The sequence below is a fragment of the Lonchura striata genome, chromosome 1 (assembly GCF_046129695.1).
Source record: "Lonchura striata isolate bLonStr1 chromosome 1, bLonStr1.mat, whole genome shotgun sequence".
NCBI lineage: Eukaryota > Metazoa > Chordata > Aves > Passeriformes > Estrildidae > Lonchura > Lonchura striata.
Window position 1 is genome coordinate 47,884,284 of NC_134603.1, and position 16,659 is coordinate 47,900,942.

At 38.3% G+C, this 16,659-nt stretch overlaps 1 protein-coding gene across 8 annotated transcripts in view; it reads right to left on the reverse strand.

Moving 5' to 3' along the window:
• GREB1L (GREB1 like retinoic acid receptor coactivator) overlaps positions 1 to 16,659 on the reverse strand; it is a 133,082-nt gene that overhangs the window by 84,945 nt on the left and 31,478 nt on the right. The window contains exon 1 of one of the 8 annotated variants that reach the window (XM_021551541.2): positions 2,558 to 2,669. The exons of the other annotated variants lie outside the window; for them this stretch is intronic. The gene's annotated coding sequence lies outside the window, so the exon portion shown is untranslated. Of the gene's footprint in view, positions 1 to 2,557; positions 2,670 to 16,659 lie in introns of those variants that run through there. 8 annotated transcript variants of the gene reach the window in all.

Below are 16,659 nucleotides of genomic sequence, written 5' to 3' on the forward strand. Positions count from 1 at the left end.
GTTAGATTATGAGTAGTGGTTTTACACAGCATCTTTCTAATAAAATATCTGAGCTTTTTAAGCAAAGAAGCAGATCAGTTTAGAATATGAAAAAAACTCCTTTGAATATTCAATACAAACAGACCGCATATTTCAATTACAAATGGTTTTCCCAAGCAAAGGTATTTATTTCAAGTAGTGTTGCCCAAATTCTCCCATCATTAAGATATTCCAGAAAAACAGAAACTCCATCAGGCCTTGCTGTTTATCTGCTGTTTCTTGTGCAGAAACACTGAGTATGGCCAGATCTTCCTAAAAATGCTAATGTTAAAAGCTTTTCCTTTCTTTGAGGAATTCTAGTTATTTCTACACAAGGGCAAGCACCTGACTCACAAGTATTCCCCTAGCTGGGAATGCCATGAACCCAGTTCTGGGCAGTTGATTGAACACCTGGGAGGTAGAAGAAACTGGTTTCTTGTTCCTAAGGTCATTCAGCAGAGCTGGAACAAGGTCTCTAGAAAGCCTCCCACATGCAAGAAAAAGTAATGAATTCCTTATAGACCTGATAGGAAAACCTCAAACAGCTTCTTCACTACTCATGCTGATCTACATCCTCCATGACTGTAGTTTGAGTCAACATATTTTCTCACATTAAAAATGCTTTGTTGAGAAGCTCTCTGTGAAGATTTGCACAATGTCCAGAGTTTCCTTGAGGACAATTTTGGACCACAAATATTAGACATTGGAATAGTTATCCCAGTAGACTAGGAACCATTCATAGAGCAATTATGGCTAGTCTGGAACCATTCATAGAGAAATTATGTCTAGTCCAGACACTGCTTGCCATAATAGAAGTCCAGGAATATTTAAAGAAGTGGCTATGGAAGCATTCTACCTCCAGGTGGGAAGAGAAATCAAGCTGCTCTTTGAACAATGAATACAGCAATCTAGCATAGAGAAAGAGGCATGTGAAAGATGCAGTATTGGGAAAGAATACTGCTCTGCATTCACAAGGATAAGACAGTTGCTAGTGCTTTTACTCAGTCCTTCCACATATCCAGTGCTCTGGCATGAAGAGAAAGGGGAAAAATGGCCAAGGGGGGAAAAAAAAGGCCTTTCAGAAAGAAGAATTTCATAAGAAAAGTAAATAGATAGTGAATACCTTGTCCTCTCTCACACACTGAAGTAGAGAGATCTCATGAAGACTAGGAATAAAGAGAAGATCATTCTACTTTTGAAGTACAGGAGAGGGCAACAGATAAAAACAGTGCTAAGGAACTCTCTGCTTGTGATTAAAAACCTGAGAGTCTGATAAAGGTGGGCTAAGGAGGATAATGGCATTTTCTTCTCACAACATCATAACCAACTTACACTGAGCTTTTCTGAATGGAGATTACTTTTCTATGAACAAGTACAGGGCTCTATGTTTATCAGGGCTTCTTTAGAAACTAACTCAAAATGAAAAGCCCATACAGAAAAATCCTAAAAAAGACATTCATATTCCCACCAGTTGATTGTAACACAATAATCACAAGTGTATAACAAAACATATATCAAGATAATCTGATCCTCTCTAAAGCTCTGATTTTCTCTGAAATGGAAGTCCCCCATCAGTCCCTTTCTTCTTTCAAGGGAAAATCTCCATTTCTGCTAAATGCATTGATTTTCAAGGCCATACCCATACCTTGATCTATAAAGAATATAAAATGCTTTGATGAAGTGAAAAAGAATCTTTCCACAGGATTCAAAAGGAAGACAATTTTTTGCTTCTCACTTAAATCTATTGTTATTGTACAGGCATTTTCAGATGGCAGGTAGTGCAAAAGCTATACAGGCAAAAAAAACCAACAAAACCCCCCCCCCCCCAAAAAAAAAAAAAAAACACAAAACAAAAAAAAAAAAAAACCAACCTGGCTTCAACTCCTGTCACCCTTGAAATTCCTAATGTGACAACAGGCAGTACTTCCCTACCATATCCTATATGCTTCTGGTGCCTTCCAGAAAGCCTTTTTATCTGATAATGAGAACAGACTCCTGCTGCAGATTTGAATGCTGAGGACTGAAAGTACTGCACAAATGACGAAGAGTTGGGGAAAATGAGTGGTTGAGTATAGAAAGAAACAGGAAATCGATTCTTAGAAATGCTATCTTTGCTTCAGTGCTTCTGTTTGGCCTCCTCGTCCTCCCACACTTGCTCCCTGTCTTTGCTAGCTTCCTATTTTACCAGCTCTTTTCCTTGCTACCCAGTAGTGAAGGAGGGAAAATTTACCATGATCATCTTTCCTCTGCTGGAGCATTGTGTGTCTGTCTCAAAAGTAGTGTCTGGTTTACCCCGGCCTATGTTTGGCTGTCATCTAAAAACACAGCAATTCTTTCTTTTAGCCTCTTCTGCTTCCCCAAGTAACAATTCCCATCCCATCTAATGACAGGGTTTGAGAGAAGCACATTTTTCTCATGGAAACTATGAGAAAGCAACAGAAGGATGAAAATTAGTTTATGAAGAATAAACAGATATATTTATTTTAAAAAGCAGGGGCCAGCTGGATAACAATTCCAGATAAGATTTAAATAAACATACGTGGGAGGTAGCAGGAAAGGCAGCTGGTTCCTCACGCTCAGACGCACACAGGTAATGACCTCTGTCTCTTGCTCTCCTAAAGCTAACAATGCTGGTTATTGCACTCCTCCAGTGAGCTCTGGAAAGGATCCAGTGCACTACTGATTACATTTCATCCACAGTTAGTTTAACCTTTGAAACATGACAGTCAGTGGCAGTGAGCAGGCCAGCACATAAGGTCAGCTTAACCTTGTTGGTCCCAGCATTCTCCCAGTGTTTGCACAGAAAACAACCTGGTGATCAGGGATTCCTACCCTGCAAATACAAAAGGCTCAACAGGGACTGTGCCAGAATGCTGATTTTATTGCAAGGTGTCATTCATGGCCATTAATCTGTCAAGACAGAAAAATACAGCTTCTCTTCTTTCAAAAAACCAAAACAGTATCAGACAGAAAAAGTCTCATTTAGGAAGGCAGAGAAGTGACTGATCTACTGTCAGGTACCAGGCAAATGTTGCACATTACTCCTCCAACCAAGAATAGAAAGACAAAAATACCAAAGAGAAAATAAGTACAACTTATTATGAGACAACAAGGTCAAGCAAGTGTAACAGGAACACTCTGTGCTCAAAGGAAAGCTAAAAAATCAATTCCTGTTCAATTGCCCATTTTTCTCAAGTTACTTCCTTTCTAGAACAGCCTCTTTTGAAGCCCACTTTTTATCTGCTGTACACCCAATTTCAAAATGAAAAAACAGCATCTTCAATTACATTGAATTTCTACAGAAAAGTATAGGGCTTAGCAAGATCAGATATCTTATCTTTTTTTAAATACTATTTCTACATTTTAACAAAGCCCTTAGTCATGGGAAAACACATGCAAAGGGAGAACAACAAAGATCTTCCAGGCTTCAAAAAGCTTCTAGTTAGTTATTTAGCACTTATCACGTTTTCCTTAGGGATAGATTAAAAGCATTTTTAAGGTATTAAAGTGGGGAAAAAAATCAATTTTCCTCAGAAACAACTGCTTTCAAACACAATAGCAGTGATGAGGATTTTTTTTTTTTTTAATGTGCTTAACTATCCCTTGGAGCATATGCACTTGGGGTTTTTTTGGATTATTTGTGTGTTTGTGTGGACAGCTCAGGGAGCACAGGCTTTTCAAGAGCCAGTAAGAGGTGAAGAAAAGGTCATTTCAGCAGAACTCATTTTCTCTTAAATTCTCAGAGAAATGCTGCTAAAAGGAGGCAACAACAAACCCATTACTTCTTCCTCTCACTATTAGCATTTCCTAAGGTCCTCTCAGATATAATAAAGCAGTATCTTTAATTATACCCTATCACCTTTTCATCCTCCTCTAACACAAATACTGGCTACAGAACTTTTAAGAGCAGGAGCTGGACTAGACCTCCAGACAGCCCTTCCAGCAGCACTTCAGCATTGCCATGAGCAAACCATTCACTCACGAGCTGAATCTGTTGCTGCTCCAGAGGCAAGGCCTCCCCTCTGCTTCCATTCACACCGCTGCAAATCCCCACCATCAAGCACAAACTGGAAACCTTGCCCCTGGATTTTCCTGGAGGCAAGTCCAGGATCCTACAAAGTAGGCAGAAAGCTGTGTGGGTTTAAAGAAACAGCTGTGCATCAAAGTTTACTGTGCTGGAGTAATGTTAATTCTTGTATTTAGAATCGGAAAGAGGCTGGTGCTTTAAAAGCTCACAAACAAAACAGAGCCTTTGGAAAATCCTGAGTCTTGCTCTCTGAGCACGCTCCCTCCCAGTTCTTCACACCTCCCCACCCCCACAAGTCTCTAAAATAGCCTGCACAGAAGTACGTAGGTAAAGCACAATCTACTTTTCCAACAGTTTGTGTTACCTTGGAGCTGGCAGTATATGTACTGGGAAAGATGCTGCCCTGACCTACAGATTGGCTGCTTCCCCAGGCATCCACATGACAGCATGACAGGCCACACAAAGGAATACCCCCAGTACACAGAGAAGGGGGTGGTGGTATACTGGGCAACATGAAAATCCAGTTCCAAAGAGTAGGACCACAGAGCAGAGATGTTTAAGCAGCTCTCCTGACAGCAGCAAGGTCAGGTCAGAGCGAGGATGAAAAAAAGCCCTCCCCAGAGCAGGGCTGGTGCCAGTACAGCAATTGGCCACCTCTGGCTTGGAGAAGGCTCTTCCACCCTGCTCAGGAGCTGTCTGGGTGGGCTCCATGCAGCCACACTTCCATTCCTGCAGCCAAAATGTCTCAGCATATGCAAAAGCACAACACAAGTGAGATGGTGCCAGGGAGTGGGGACCCAACAAGGGTCACCAGTGCTGGGCTGCCCCTGGATCAAAGTCAGCTGCCCCATAGGTACTGGGGTGGACATCTCAATAACAAAGGGGAATAAGTGGCAGATAACAGAGAGAAAAACCCCTCACAGTTTAGGAGTTTTTTTGAGGGCCTTGAAAGACAAGATAAAAACCTTAGGTCTAACCTTATAGAAACCAAAATTAAAAGAAACAGCTAGCAGAGAAGTGCAAAAAGGAAGGTAACACAATCAAGGTGACACTGAGAAAACAACAGCCACACAGACCAGGCATACGGAGACATCTGCCCAGTGCAATGAACATGGTCCTGATGTGGTGAAGATGGAAGCTTGGACCATGGCATTTCCCTCTCCAAATGAAAAGGTAATACAGCAAGGTCAGAGACCTTACACAGGACACAGCCATGGTATGGGTGGCCTGTGCATAGCGGCAGAGAAAAGACACATGACAGAGGACCAGGAGCTAAACATCCTGGAGGAGATGCCAGGCAGAGAGACCAAGATATCAGCTCCAGCCCAGGCAGATCAATGATTCACTTTATGGCCTGAAAGCACTTCCCACCAAAGTTCACACTGGAAGATAATGTCCCCCTCAAATTAATTTATGCAGATGGCAGTTCATTTGTCAGAGGTTAAAAAGAGCCACTTCCATTTTAAAATGAGAACACTCGAGGTCCTCAGCAGATAAGAACTAACAGAAAAGCAATATCTGTATGTGAGCAGTTTCTGCTCATGCTTGTCTGATTTTAGTGTGAGTTTACACCACCAGATCTCCAAAGGCCTGCTGGTCCAAAAAGGGGCATGATTATATCCCACCAAATCTCATACCAAGTCCATATTTCTCAAAAGATGCAAATGAAAAACCTGTGGATTGCACAGACAGATGTTCCTGCAATGTAACTTCTGAATTAAAAACAAACACTCCAAAATGGACAACTGCTAAAATAATTTGAACCCGGATGCTTCAAACAAAAAACACTTGTGAGACAATTAACATTTTTTTCTTGATTTAGATTAAATCCCCACTTTACTGATGCTAAGCCTCAGTAAGACTTAAAAAAAAGGACTGCTTTAGAAAGTATTCCTTGCCCAGTCTATTAGCCAGTTTCCTGTGTCTTTCTCACATGAACTTGTAATCCTTGATAAAGTTTACATATGTAAAAATAAATCTATGCAAAAACCACTGTTTCATGTCAGGTGTCTGATACAGTAGACCAAGTACAGTGGCAGAAAGATGGAAAACAAAACATTTCATTTCACTACTGCTGAAATCAGCTACTGAAACTTGTTCATTGATTTTCCTTCATTAAAAAATAACTGATTGTAAAAGAAGTGTTGCTTGGCAGGATCAAAGCCTATCCTACAGGAAACACACACACAAAGCATTTGGAAATGAGGGTTAATTTGGCATGCAATTTAACAGCATTAGCTTTTATCAGCAGCATTTCAAGGTCAGGCACAGCCATGTTTAAAATGTTTGGTTTTGTTACAGTTTCAACTCCAGCATATTAGAGTTCAAAACATCTTAAACCACAAATAATAAAGTGATGCAGCTCTTTAACTCTCCCTTTTATTAACTCAAGACTTGTCTCTTTCAAGAAAAAACCCAAAACTGTCTCAAATTAGCAGATTACAAAAAATGCTCTTCATCTGGGCACGGGATTAAGTTAGACAGATTAGGCCAGATGGAAGGAGCACTTTTACTGACATAGTTTGTTCAAAATTTAAAGAACTTTTGAAGATACTCTTGTAATGTATCAAGTGATTTAGTTAAAATGACCTCATATTTCAAGTAGTGAATTTCTTCAAGTCTACTATTTAGATTTATTCTAAGAAAAAACCCCAAAACCCCCTTTTTTAGCAAAATCTAATATGTTCAGAATTAAAACTAGTACATTTTATTTATTCCCAAAAAGATTAATTCAAAATGTAAAATTTGCCATATTTTATTATACTTTACATTTAATTTATTCAAAAACATACAAAAGGATGATGGATAAAAGAAAACACAAAGCAGGTTTGCTCAGCTCCAATATGAAATACTCCAGACACTGGAGATTTTCCCTTTCATTGATTTATAAACTCCAAAAACTAGTGAGTGGTTGCATGTTTTCATGTTTAGTGTTATGCTAAGTTTTCTGCATGTTTTTGTCGAAAGCTTAAAGAGTCCCAACTACCAATACTGCTGACAGACTTTTAACAGAGGTTGTCACCAAATGTTTCACGAGATCAAGTCCATACAGCACTCGAAACAAACACTTTAATCAATTACTGGGAGAACTTCACAGTACTGTGGATGTGTGCCTAAGAGCTTTACAAACGTTTACAGGACAGTGATGTTAGGGGGCTGAAATCTCTTAAGCCTCTTTCTTTGCAATTCTCTGCCATGGTTCAGAAGAATGCCACCCCATTACACCAAAACCGGCACGGAAAACAGCCACTCTCGCCTCTTGCATGAGCATAATTAATCTTCTGACACCTTGACAAAGCAGCTTGTTGATAGTCAAAGAAAGGATTTTTCTGATTTCCTCCCAAGACAGGAGATGGTCTTTATCCATCATCCCTTCTTCCTGATCTCTTCTTCCAGAGTCCCCACATCAGCAGAACTGTCTATCAGAGCAGACAGCAGGAGGGAGAGGTCTGACTGATTGATAGGGCACCAGTGCTCGACAGTGCTATTTAAGTGTAGGAACCTATTGTTAGAATCTTACTTTACAGCAGTTAAACAAATATAATGGCAACCAATTCAACCATTGTGCCACTAGAGTCAGCTCAAGCTAATAAGTAAAGTTAGCTAATTACACTGATCTGATTTAAAATCCAGACAAATTGTAGAGACAGTCAGCATTGCTGTGCACTGAAAGAGTAGAAATTGTAAAGAAAAAGGTTTTGCACAGATTATGCTTTCTGAATTGAATTACGGTTTCTTCTCACTCTCCCTTGTGAGCTCAGGATCATGCACTTTCCTTCTCTCCCTCAGTCTGCTAGGTATTCCTAATTACTCAAAATCATTTTTCTCACAATGTAGTTGAAATTTCCTCCTCTTCCCCTACTTACCCCAAGCTCTAACATATCTTACTGCTAACATTGTAAGAAAATCCAGTTTTTGAGGGAAAAACATTATACAATGGCTCCTAAAAGGGGGATTCCATACACTACAAAATACACCAAACCACACACTAGTAAAATATCTTTGAGGATACTGATTTGGTATAACCAAAATCCAGGTATCCTGATGTAAAGAAGATTCTGCACACTTCTCAGAAACAGATATTTAATACATAAACCATTTGGTTTGCATGTAAAAATATGTATTTTTCTTATATACACATTATATGTATGTATATTTATATAACTCCACTCATCTCCCTCATCTTCCCAAAACATTAAGCAAAATATTTGGGCATAATTATATTTTCACGTAATTATTTTCTATACTTACATAAAGGGTGGACATTGTGTTAATCATACCTTTTAAAAACTCTTAATTCTTTGATAATTGCTGGTCACAGAGGAAATGAGTCCAGGTCACAGAGGACCAGAGCATGGCACTCTGTGAACTGTTGCCAGCCAGGGCAAGTCCAACTCAGTTCTTGGTGATCTATTTCAAATATAAATCAGACCACAATCTGTGTCTCACCAATGTAACCACCAAGGCAGACCCATGCAAGAGCCAGCGTTTTCTTACTGAAATTGCTAAGAAAAAGACCTTCATCTGGGTCAGAGGAACTTGGTAACTCCTGGGTTTAACTATACCATTCTGACCCTGACTGATTCATTCAGGACTTACCGTTCCATAAAAATAACTACCTGTGCTATCTGGCCTAGACCAGTGCTCCAGGCAATCTTCTTTCATTCATTCATACCAGAACAACTACCACTATTTACAAGTAAAATTAGCCATTCAGAAAGTGAACATGGTGTTCTTGTCATAAACTATATGCAATTTCAAGGGATACCAACCAGGCTGGAGCAGTTAAGTATTATTTATGTCAGAGCAAGTGTAAAAAATTACACATTCTTTCTCTCAAGAATACTGTAAGCCACAACCTGGAGGAAGATCTCCCTGTCTCTTCACTGGGATTTTATGCTTGCAGATGTTGAGGCAATAATAGGAATAACCACCTGTAGTCTCCTACTTTTCCTTATAGTAGTTTCCCCATCTGGGTTTAGGAACCAACAGACCATTAGGTCCTTGTGCCAACAGGATAGATGAAAGAGAGATGGGGAATGCTGGCATGGGTGAAGAGACCATCGAAATTCAAAGACCTGTAGTTAAGTGCAGGGAGGATGCCAGCTGGGAGGCAAAAGTGACATAGGTACAAAAAGCAAGGTGGTCTCTGCTGCATGTCTCTAGAGAAGAAAGGAGACTTTCTACACTGGAAGGGACTAGGCTGGAATTGATGAGACACAGAGCAGCAGGGCTAGGCAGTCTGAGTCCAGAGAAAAGGTAAACATGAACAAAGGGCTGTGGAACACAAGGTCATGGAAAACAAAAGGAATATTTGAACTACAGGGTGCAAAATTTGAGGTTATTCTCTAATCCAAATATCAAATGCTACTAATGCAGATTGTCATATAAGGAATGTGAAAATACAAGTAAGACTGTCTCCTTTCTTCCCCATTCCCCTAGGATGAGCTACCAAAAAAACTGTCTTCCTTCATATGCAAGCCATCTTTTTTGCCTCAGAAATAATAATGCCTTTTTTCTGGACTGCAGTCCTACCTATTTTCTTAAAACTGGGAATGCTGAGTCAGACTAGAGGGGGGAAAAAAATGTAGATCAATAAATGGTAAATGCAAGCTTTAAAAATGCCCAGGCTAGGCAAACATGAATTCCCCAGAGTAGAGGAGATCAGAGAGCTTTCTGTCCGCAAGAGCTCTCTACTCCTCAGCTGAACACTTCCTCTCTGTGTTGTCAAGTCAGTGATAAAAATTTATCAAGTGTTTACTGCCACATATAGGGTATTACTGGATCACAGGAACTGGACAAGGGCATTGAAGATCACCAGCGAACTGCAAAGGGTTATTTTCAATGAGACTCCAAACATGCAAGAATCACTAGCATTGTACCTCCAACAGATCTGTATTCCCTTTCCTATTTGCAAAACCCAAAAGCAAGCTGAGTGACTGTCAGTCAGAGGTGAAGTTTAACAACAAGTACAACAATTTCAGTATCTGACTGATGAATTTTGCATTACATGCCTGAAAACAAAAGAGTGGCTCTCTTCCAGTGGTGGAATGGGAGAGTACTGGGACTTGCAGTAGCTCCTGTGAAGATAAGACATGCCTTTGAGTCTGTTTCTTCTGTTAACAAAGCACGGAGCTGACCTACAGCCCTGACTAGGCTCTATCTTCCCAGCACACGCAGAGCAAAGATATCTGGAGGGAGGAGGCAGCTCAAGAAGCAGAAAGAGCCCACCCACAGCTGCAGGCAGCTTTGTGGGCATCATGTTCTGACCAGTGGACTGGATAGCTCACATGGAGCTTCTTGCTGTCCTGGGGTCAGTGTCTATCCAAGTCAAATCTTTCTCTAAACAGTCACGTACCTTTGCACTGCACTGAGAAAACATACAAAGAAATACCATGATTGTGGGTTTTCTGTATGATGATAGAATGGATCAGGATATTTACAAACTGGAAATTCCTTATAGCAAATTGCTACTTTAAAAGAAGGCAGTGCATTTGTTACTGGTGCTATTCCCCTGTATATGTTAACTAGAAGATTGTTAGCATATCCACATTCATTTAAAGCAAATTCATGGAGCAGGACTGTGGATGCTTTTTTGTTGGAAATAATAGTCACAATAGTGAGTACAAAAAAATAGTGAGGCGTTTTCCTCCCCATGCTAAGTACCTCTTGGGCACTTAGGTACCAGCTAGCAGAGTTTGAATGAGCGGTTCTCTTCACTAAAAACTCAGAATTCCTTTGGAAACACGAGGCCAAAGGGTACTTGGGCAATGAATTCATTCTAGTGAAGAAAAAACTATGGATAAAGACTATGCTTGCTGCTTTAATAACAACCTTCACTAGTACCTTCTGGCTTACTTAAGATTCTAAGTCATAATTTACAGCACTGTGACAAGCTTTAACCAGATCAAATGCTTCTTCCTATCCTGATGTCTGAATTGCAGATGGAGGGAGGTGCAGTCCTATTAACACTAGGAGCTGTAGGTGTAATGTCAGTCTCTGAAGGAGCACTGAAGAGAAAGCTGACTCCAGCAGTGAAGCTCCATCCTGAAGCTGAATGACTCCTCAGAGTTTTAAATAAGAATATTCTGACTGACATCCTCTCCATGCTCACCCTCTGAGGGGGGTTTCACCATTCAGTTGTTTGTAGGATATAATAATTTCCCTTCATAGAGCAAAGAACATGACTTTCCATCTTATACTGATGGACAATAAGCTGCTATCAGCTTTATCCAAACAGAGAATTTTACTGAGCTTGTGATTAAGTTCTGATGCATAAAAATAAAAGTCAGGTCACTGCACTAAACATGCAAATACTTAGTAGTTTTTATTTTTGGAAACAAAATGTATTTCTGTACTAGAGGCGACTGATGGTGATGAAGTTTCATAACAGGTTGGTTGTGCAACTTCGTTATTTGCCAACTCATTTATATACCAGGAGTTTTGGCTATCCACAAAATAAAAGCTGGGAAACTACAAGTTACTAAACAGCAAATACATAACACTTGTTTCAGATAGAGCAGAAAACAACACAGAAAGAAACATAAGGCATAGAATAAACAAAAAAAAGCCCAGTACATATAACAGGCTTAGTCGGTATTTATTTAAGAGCACTAAATAGCAAGGAAAAAATTGGAATTTTAAAACAGTTCCTCTGACTTTTTGCTTACAGCCACGGCTGTCCCTTCTAACAATGCAGAACCTGGCACCTGAAGAAGGAAGCCCAGTGGAGTACTCTTCTGCAGTACACAGCTAGCAGAGATTAAATAAAATCTGCTCTTTTGAAACTCAAAGCAATAAGCAGTTCCCATTTACAACAGTATCTTCTGTTCAAACATTCACCTTCAATGAAAAAAACCCAATGCTTTTTAGACTACAGTAAAATAAGACTTTCAACCATGACCAATAGTAAAGTATCATTGTTTTTAGAGATAACACAACTTTGTTAAGTCACCTATTTAAATTCTTCTTCTACAAAAGACCTCAAAATCAACCCCCTAATAAAATTATCAAAGAAAACATGATTCCTCGCAATATGAGTCTCTCTCACCTATGCTCTAAAAGACAAACAGCAATACAAATGGTTTTCAAAGTTCTCTTTAAACTACTGATTTATAATTTAAGATGATTATTTTAAATTATTTGACTAAAGAAAATCCAAATTCTATCCAAAGCTTTCATAGGACTACTCTTAGCCATACATGGTTTTAATAATTCAGGTCAATATTTTTCATTGAAGTCTGCATTTCCATGAAGCTCTGCCAAGGATTGCAGCAAAGGCAATAAAAGAATTGGGTAGTACTGTTAAAATATTTCATGAACCTACATAATTTATTTTGTAATCAGCTCTTACATTTACATATTAAAAGTGTGAGGCAGATAATAAGGTGAAAAGACAAGTTAAATAAGTTTGAACATTCTTTAAGCAACTGTAACTTTATTAAAATTCTGTCAGCATTTTATTTCAATTGCCCTTGTTTTGAAATCCCAACTAGCAGATCTTCCAGCACTACTCAAAACCAGCACAAACAAGCCCATTGCAGCTCTGTGACTATCAAGACTCAGATGCTCATTAGCTGCAGCAAAATGTCAGGATCTCCAGGCATGAGATTTTCAATGCAGGCCATGCCACCACTAAGAGCAAAAGGCAAGAGTGCAAATATATATGTTTATCATTTTCAGAGACAATGCTGGTTTAGAAGAGCAAAGACTAGGAACAGTTCATTCCAAAATATTATTCAACTCAGATTTGGGCCAGTCATTTAGAGACTTGCTGTCAACAGCTCTTTGATGTACAAATAAGAACATAAATTCTAAAAGCAGGATTTAGAAAAAAGAGGTTCTATGTATTTTTAGATTGTTAGTTCAACCTAATTTTGAGTCACTTAAATTCAACATGTGCAATTTAGAGAGGTATCTGAATGATTTGTGCTTGTTCAGTGCATGTTGTTCTCATTATTTAGAATATTTCTTATCTTCAAAAAGTACATTTTGTCCTCTGCCACTCAAGCATGTGCACCAAACCCTAAGTCACAAAGAAAAGCAGATACATTTACTTGAATTATACTGGTTTTAATTGAAATGAAGTACAGTAAACAACTATATTTTTAACTTCCCTTTCTCCACCCATATCTTTACACATACCCAAGATAAAGAATATAGTTTATTCCCTGCCTTCTAACAAGTCAGGTACTATTTCTGTATTTCAAAGATACTATTTCAATTATCTTTTACGTTCCAATATTACACAGATTTAAAGTTGCATCTATTCTTCATACCATCATCCATTACTCAGTGTCCAACCAATTAACATCCGTTTCCAAAGGAAACACAGATTAATCACTGACTGTGGCAGCTCCACTTGAACACTGTGGGAATTGAGGCAATCCTTTATAGGACAACTTTTAGCCCAGAATATGAACATATAATCTAGTGCTCTGCAAGGCTGATAACTAGTTTTTTGTTGTTATTTTATGTGAGACATCTCACACAAGTATGAGAGCTCTTCTTTTGAAAGTAACTGCAGTGTGGCATGAGAAAGCAGGTGAAGTTAAGAACAGAGCACTTGATATTACTGATTTTGGAAAGGACAGCTGAAAAGAGTGGTTTTACAGAAAAGTGCTTCTTCATGTAGAAAGAAATTGTGCATTATACTAAGCCTATTTTAGAGCAAATTGATCAGAGAGGTATGACAGTCTTCACTTGTTTTCTTTTGACATCCAGTATGTTTACACTAGAGACATCTGAAGACGAATTCTATAAATCTTAGCAATGGAAGTAAACAATACAGAGTGCATTTTGTCAGTCATCCACGTGCAGCCTGGTAGCTGTTTAGAGATTTACTCAACACAGCTTTCAGAAAAAGAGGAAAAAAAAATGGAAACTGAACAGACTTCATCTGCAGATTTTGTTCTTCTTTTCCATTGTTTGCATCATGATTTGAAACTAAAAATTTGTAAATCACATTAATTACAATAAGAAAGGAGCAAGGTTATAATCTCAAGAAACAGATAAATAATGTAAGAGAATAGTATAAAGAAGTGCTCTTACATAGTGAAAGTTAAAATTATTACAAGTTCTCTGGAATGGGTGCATTTTATATCAATGGTTTCATATAATGTTCTTTAATGAAAAATCAGTTTATTTCCATGTAATAGTAAACCTAACTGCAGTGGTAGCTATCAAAGTGACTTGTGAAAACTCCATGCTTTTTTCTAATAAACATAACCTCATTTTTGCTACCATATTATCTAATTAACTAATATTGGACTCTCTGGAAATGAGGAATACAAAAAAGTTTTAACATTACCATTTAAAAATATGATAATTTTAGTTACTGCATAGCTATAACCATTTGCAGTATTCAAAAACTGTCAAGTCAATGACATTTAAGCCAGTCTTACAAACTGTAAAGCTGCAATATGCTTCTCAATTGAAGCAAGTTATCTTACTTGGCACAGGGATGTATCAGTTTTGGCAATTTAAAAACAAAAATATTTTGTAGAATTGTATCTGTCCATGATCTACCTTGCTTACATGTGGTTTTGCACAGTGATTAATTCAGCAACACACAGAAAAAGATTATATGACCACTGCAGGCATTAATGAGATGGTTTTTGTTTTGATTCAGTCCAGTCCAGCCAGATAAAAATGGAACAGATTCAGTGGGTCTCTTCTAATACTTCATGTAGCAAAATAAAACAACACCACACCAATACAAATATTTCAGTCACCTGCTAAATATTGCATAGAATTTATCTGCATATAGATTTTCTGTGAATTAAGAGAACATATCCCAAAAAGCTTGACAGCAAAGAGACTACTGACATACAAATATCTTATGTGCTTGTTTCAAAAACATGGTAGCAAACAAGGCAGAGTGTGAGCAAAACCTCTGCACAGAGTAAGCCTCTCACTCTCTCTAGCAAAGGACAGGCAAGAAAGCTAATACAGCATAACAAAAAGTGGGTTCAGAGACCTAATCTTAAGAGCAATGTAAAGAACTGACTTCACATCTTTTGCTTCCCTATTAGAGCAAACGCTATATTGCCATGAATTCACACTGTAGTGAAAAGACAACATCTTCAAAATCAACTTCATGTTTAAATGCTGTTCTTCCTGCTCTGTCTTTTCTGGTGATAAATACTTGGAAATCAATGAGGAAGCATCATTTGAAGTGAGCCATTCATCATGTACCGAAAAGGGTAAGTACCCCATAAATTGCAGTGATCCGTTTCCTATTAGAATCACACAACAGAAGGCAACAGCGTTTCCATTAGCAATTTTTATGACCTCTGTAGGTAGAGGATAAGGCTAGGAAATTGCTTATTTTTGTCAGCTATAAAGCAGTTGTTGGGTGGGGAAGGAAGAAAATTTTCAAGAGAATCAGAGTTATTAGTAAATCAAAGGGGAGGGGGCAGGGGGAGATACAAGAAATACTGGCTGCACCAACTGCATGTCTCCTCATACTTAAGAAATTTGTGGATTGGCAGTTTTCCTAAGTAATACAAAATATTTTAGTAAAATTTACTGTCATTAGAACTTTATTAAACTGTGGTAGGTACAAAAAAATTTGCCTGCAACTGCTGCTAATAAACAGCACTTCTCTAAACTTAGAAAATAGATTCACTATTTTGAATGTTCCTCTAAAGCCAGTGTACAAAAAGGACAAAATAACAATAAAACAGAAACCTAAATTTTATTAAATTAAGCACTGTATTTTTCTCTGTCACTGTTTCCCTTCTCCATCCCATCCTGTGCAACACTCTACACTCTCTGCAACAAAACGAGGCAGGATGAACACTCTAGGTAGAAAAAAAGAAATAAAAACTCTATGTTTTGATGTGCCCCTTTACAAATGACAGTGTGACCGCCCTCCCAAAATACCAGTCCTGAAAGAAGAATGAAGCTTTACAAATGAATAGGCTTTCCCTAGAGTTCAGGGAATGGAGTTGGGAGGAGAAGAAAAGAAAGGAAAAACAGCTTTATTTTCAAATATTCTTTCAATTAATGTAACTGTATTTAACACAGAAATGCTTCTCAGATTCAATTTGATATACCAGCAAGAAATTACATTTTTAAGGCAATCTCACCCTAAACCCACAAAATTTCAAAGTCCATACACCAAAACATCATCTAGTCTTGTGGAACAAATAGTAGGAAAGCACCTTGTGTGTGCCTCAATAGTTAAAAAACCCAGGCAAACGAACAGCAAATGATAATTATTAAATGATAAGTATTAAATTTAATGGATTGAAAACCAAATTAAATAAAATTAAATTATTATACCTCTCCCATGTCCCAAGATTTAGCATGAAAACCACCGGGAAACTGCTCTGACCTGTGTTATACACTAAGACAGTCTGAAGGAACATCAAGTCACTTCTGCCTCCACTTTCTCCCCTTCCACATGCAGAGCACTGAATTAACGTTGAATATGTCAACAGAATTCCTCACATCTCAAATCTGTAAACCTGTATTTATTTATACAAGTTTTTAAGCTTAATTCTACCTGAGCTTCCACCTTACAGAAGACAGTGCAACCCACTTTATTTGTTTGAGCCAAAATTCCATGGAAATTCAGATTCAAATCCCACACACTCTCCATCCTGGAT